We start from the raw sequence: 6,000 nt of genomic DNA on the forward strand, positions 1-6,000 counted from the left end.
ACTGGCCTGAATCATCCTAAGTGCATAATGATCCAACATTCCTTATGTTTTTTAACATAAGGAGAAAATTCTGAGCCATTTTCTGCTGTTGTCAAAAGGGTTTCAGCATCACAGCATGGTGAATGCATATAATTGTCCCAGAAAGTAAAGACCCAGCAGCTCCAAAACGCTTGTGAATTGTGCACTTGCTACCTCGCAAGAGGCAGGTCTTGAAGGAAGCTACTTAGTGAAATTAAGCTGAAAAGTAAGTGCATCAAGCTATCTTTAAATGCAGTCTTGGAGGAAGAGATTTAAGTATGAAAAATACATCCCTAATTAAAACATAGAAGGATTGGGTAAGGGCAATGCAAAAGAGTTCAACTAGAGGGAGACTTCCAATGTTGCCAAATGTGTTTCATGCTATATTGCCTATTGGTAAAGGTCTCCTCATTCAGATGTTATCTCTGTTACCACATTCCTCAAGGGTTTGTTCCCACTGTGGCCCCTGGGAATAGGGGCTGCCTTCAGAAGCAGGAGCTCTGCCTGAGGAGATGGAGGAAAAGTATGAAATCCCTGCTCTGCCTTAAATGGAATTCCTTTGAGCACTCTGGTTCAGGCACCTTAGTGGGGAAGCTTTGCCAAAGATTCTGCTGTGGTTGCGCAGAGGACCAGCCCTGGAGTGAAGAATTGATTTGACATGTAACAACTTGTTTACTCGTTGTGAAGAAATAATTCTGCTTCCACAGACACCAGTGCTCAGGCTGTGATGTTTTCAGCCTTTGTTTGCAGCAGTGAAATCTCTGTTTTTGAAAAAATAATGTGGGGATGTTTGCAGGGCCTTCCAGAGTGTATCAGAGCAGGGCTGCGAGACGAGTGTGCAAAAAAAATGCACTTAAGATGGTTGGCAAAAGTGTGGGGGAAGAACTACAGCCAGCACTTGGATTGTGTGTATCAGGTTTTACAGCAGAATTATTCCTATCCCAGACTTGATTCTTTTGACCACGAGGTCAATCTGGGACATCAGCAAGTGTTGTGAGGCTTGGAACATTCTGAAGTCGGACTTGGTCAGCAGAGCAGAGCACATCAGAGGGACACAGTGGGCATGTAGTGACCCACTGGTGGTTTGTCTAGCAGAAGCTGGCATCCCCTAGGGCATTCCTGATTGCCCTTTTATCAAAGGTCTTCTGGGACTGATGGTTCATTTTGGGAGCCAAGGATGGCTTCAAATCCTGGTTTGCCCTGTGTTGAAGGCAGGAGAATACATTGAGCTGGGAGTATCTATGATGAAATAACAACATGCCTCCAGCAGTTGACAGGCAGACAGACTGTAAGACTGGAGCTGTTAGAGATGCGCTCTGGCTCCAGCACCTGGGCTTGGCTGCAGGTCTGAACTCAGAGCAGAAAGGGCACGTGGAGACCACTTGGGGGTGAAGTGTGCCACTCTTCTCACTAAAGTTTTGTTTCAAGTTCTATTAAAGAAGTCAGTAGTAAAATTAAGTAATCATCTAATGCTGATTATACCTTGTCACATTTCTAGCTGTGGTGATGTGACCTGATTTGATTTCAGGCTTGGCTTCAGACAGGTGAATGCACCCACACTCTATTATTCCCATGAGTGTGCTTTTTTCTTAACTGGGCATGATGACAGTATTTTCAGCATCAGAACATGCTAACAATCTTACCAATCTTTTATTTTTTGGGAAAACAAGTTGGTAATATGGATTTTAACCAGGAGATGTCAAGACAAAATAGGTGTCTTGACTAGAACAAGAGGCTGGACTAATAAGCCAGTTTTCAGAATCACTCATGAGCCAGCAACTACAGTGCTGCACTTTCACTAAACTAATGTAGCAAGCCAAGCCCAGGAATTATTTCAGGACTACTTTTGCAATTCCCCTGATTTTACTAAGAAAGTAAAGAATATTTATTTTTTTCTTTTTTTTTTCTTTTTGTGGAAGAGACTTGGATGATGTTTTACTTCCAGTGGTGAGCCCCTCTCAGGTCTTGAGGTTTGTAATAGTCAGCACTGGGAAGGGAGAACTCCCTTTCTGTGATGTGCCTGTTGCAAAGGAAATACTCTCCTCTTACTTTATGTGAATGTTATGCAGGGATTCATCTGTAGGAAAGATACATTTCCTCACTGAACATTTAGCCTTCTTTACACACATCTTATGCACATGCATGAGCTGGGCATTTCCTTTCTTAGCAAGGTGTAGTAGCCCCCATATTTGGATTGGAGTTTGGCCAGTCTTCGCGAGCGAAGATCCGGGGAAGGTCTTTACACCTTCCAGCCTGCGCATTGGATTTTTTAGGTGAGACACAGTGTGCGCAGAACTGAGCCCACCCTTTAATCCTAAGGTTCATCTGCCGGGGCCAAGCGAGCTTGGACGGTGGCAGCGAGGTCCTTAGGACGTAGGTGGGTTGCCTTTAAGGGCTAACGAGCCCCACCTGCCCGGGAGTGGCCCTGACCGGGAATCGAACCCGGGTCTCCGCGGTGATAGCGCGGTGCCTTTACCACTAGACCACCAGGGGCTGCCTAGATTGGAGTTTAGTGACAAGGTTTTGTAAGAGAGGGAACTGTTCTGTGTGTATGCCAGTGCTCTCCACAGAATCATCACAAAATCAGAGAATAGCCTGGGTTGGAAGGAAGCTTAAAGATCATCTACTTCCAACCCCCTGCCACGGACAGAGACACCCTTCTCAAGACCAGGTTTCTCAGATCTCCACCCAACCTGTCCTTAAGCACTTCCAGAGGCGGGGCATCCACAACTTCTCTCAGCAACCTTTTCCAATGCCTCACCACTCTCACAGCAAAGAATTTTTTCCTAATATCTAATCTAAACATACTGTCTTCAAACTTGAAGCCATTCCCCCTTGTCCTGTCACTACATACTCTTGAAAAAAGTCCCTCTCCACCTTTCCCACTAGGCTCAACTCACTTCAAGTACCAGAAGGCTGCAATTAGGTCACCCTAAAGCCTTCTCTTTTCCAGACTAAACAATCCTAATTCTCTCAGCCTTTCCTGATAGGAGAGGTGCTCCTTCCCTCTAATCAACTTAACAGTCCCCCTCTGGACTCGTACCAACAGGTTGATGTCATTCCTGAAAACCATCCTCACTTTGAAAGTACTGCACTAGCAAAAATTTGTGCTCTTTGTCAAGTAAAGTTTGTCTGTCACTTTTACAAAAAGCCAAGAGGAAGTATGGATGTTAGGGAAGCCTGATTTTGCCCTTGACACAACTCTGTGATTTGTGCTTTAGAAGGCTGGGTGCTTGGTCAGACCATAACAGCAATGGGGCAGAACATTTTCACCTCCAGCATTCAAAATGTTTTCTCCGTGAAATAGTTGGCTTGTTGTGCTGTGAATATTTTTGTGCACCTATGTAGCATAAACAATGGCTTTTGTGACAGACATGCCAATATATGGATGCAGGGAACCATTTATCATCTAAAGACTCACAGATGAGAAATACAACCTGGTTTTGAGTCCTGATGCACCTGGGCTCTTGTCAGAGCTTCCATAAGGCCTAGGGTGATATTAGTCCAATTCTGTCCAGACTTTTTTGTACTGGTCCATGGTTCTTGCAGCACACAGCTGGTGTGGACATCGTAGGTTGCCTGAAAATCATGTAGTATTTTTTACATCTTCAGGCAGATGACTATGCCCTGACCTGCCTTTGAGCTGACTGAACAGGTCATAAGAAACCACAGGGCATGGCATGAGCAATGGCCACACATGACAGGATACCACTGTGAGATTCTAGTAAAAGCCACGTACAGCACCTTGAGGAATGGATGGATTTTGCACATGGTTAGAAGTGTACAATAGCCAGACTTTACAGATAACTGTAAAAGAGAGTTGGAAGCCTTCTGGGGAGTGGAATCTTGCAAGACATACAGTGCCTACATGAGAGTATCAGTAATCATAGTATCATAGATTATACTGAATAGGAGAGAACCCATCAGGATCATTGAGTCCAACTCCTACCCCTGCACAGGACACTCCAGAAGTCACACCATGTACCTGAGAGCATAGTCCAAACACTTCTTGAACTCTGTCAGGCTTGGTGCTGTGACTACTTCCCTGGGAACCTGTTCCAGGGCTCAATCATCCTCTGAGTGAAAAACTTCTTATTGATATCCAACCTAAACCTCCCCTAACTTAGTTTCATGCTGTTTCCTCAAATCCTACCACTGGTCATGAGACTGAAGAGATCAGTACCTGCCCTTCTGTTTCCCCTCATGAGGATGTTGAAGACCACAGTGAGGTCTCCCCACTCTCCTCTTGTCTAGGTTGAACAGACCAAGTGACCTCAGCCATTCCTCACAAGGCTTCCCTTCCAGACCCTTTACCATCCTTATTGCCCTCCTTCAGACTCTCTAATATCTTAATGTGTTTTTTATATTGTGGTGCCCAAAACTGCACACAGTACTCAAGGTGAGTCACACAAGGTCAAGAATATCTACATATAATTATCAGAATCTAAGTAATTTGGATATGGATGTAGCCAGATTTTGACTGAGAAGGAAAAAGTAATTAGGATTGTCTTGTTTGTTTGGGAGGAGACTAGGGTGGAGAAAGGAGGGTCAAAAAATGGGAAAAGAGCTAATAGATATAAATGACGTAAGCACAGTTTCCATGAGTTCCTGCCCTTTATCACTACAGCCTGGAGCAGGACAATTAGGTAAACCTGTTGTGATCATACCATGCATGTCTAACTTGTTTCCAGAGTCAGGGGGCCCAGTGTACATTCAGTCATCAGCAAGAAAACACCCAGGATGGACAAACTGAGTATCCCAGCATCACTGTGTCAGTATCTGTTCCAGGCCTGATGGTATCAACGTCTCTCTGTCAGCTGAACATCATTATTCATGACACAAATGTTGATTACGTACTTCATAACAGATTGACTGCCCTCCTTCAAAATGTTGTGTGTGTTTTACTGACTCATCTTGGGAAGTTTCTTGTTACTCAGCCAAGATGTAATGGGGAGAGCAACAACAGTCTCCAGGCAGGGGCTGTGGGATGAAGCCTGCAGTTGTCCCTTTGAGGACTCCAGACAGAAATGCACTGAGAAGCTGAGGCAGTTTTAATGTTGTTTCCTTTGGATCATCATGACTCTAGCTATCTAAATTACAGCAAACCCCAGGACAACGGACTTGCCAGACTACATAGTGAACAGGATTCAGAATTTACCTGTTCACATTTACCCCTCTGGTTTTGATTTCACAAGTTTTGCTAGATTAAATAGTGAAATTTTTTCCCATGGTATTTTTTTTTTTTATCTTTCTAGTATTTTTTAGTACGCGAGAGCTATGAAAAATTCCAAGTCCTATACCACAAAGATTCGGAGTGTCAGCTGAGCACGTAGGTCTTACAACATACCATGTTCATTATTGCACCCCATATCATGCATTCTCCTTACAGCACTCCCTTTCCAGAGAGCTGATCTTGTTCATTTCCCTGCTTACCTGCTTGTCACAAAATGGGCACTGGAGGGGGAGGATGGGGCCATCCTGTCTCAAATACATTGTCTGTAAATGAGAATCTAGGAGTGTAGTTCAGTGGGAGGAGCCTTGAATAAGCCTTTCTTGCTATGTTTCTCATTCAGTTCCTGTGACTCAACCACTCCAAGTGAATTCTGCTCCCAGAGCTCCAGCTTTTGTGCCTGCAGTTCTCGAGGCATGGGTCTTTAGCTAAACTGTCTGCAAAATGGAAGTAACATAACCCTGCCTTCCTAGAGCACTGATGATATAGAAATGGCACAGTAATGTCATAGTTACACCTTTAAGAGCAGAGTAGGAGAGCCTGAGTTCTTCATATGTGTCACATTGAATATCACCCTTCGTATGCAACATTGTTAGCAAGTCTCCCTGCAATTGCCTGAGCCAGCTCTGTGTGTTTGAACGAATTCCTCTGGATGGTATGCATTAAATGCAGCTTATTTTATCAGGCTTTCCTAGCCTTTCTGACAGGGTAATTAATAGCAGCACACATGCAGCATTGGTAGGTTTTGCATG

This window comes from Myiozetetes cayanensis, unplaced genomic scaffold (genome assembly GCF_022539395.1).
Source record: "Myiozetetes cayanensis isolate MyiCay16 unplaced genomic scaffold, myiCay2020 scf1, whole genome shotgun sequence".
NCBI lineage: Eukaryota > Metazoa > Chordata > Aves > Passeriformes > Tyrannidae > Myiozetetes > Myiozetetes cayanensis.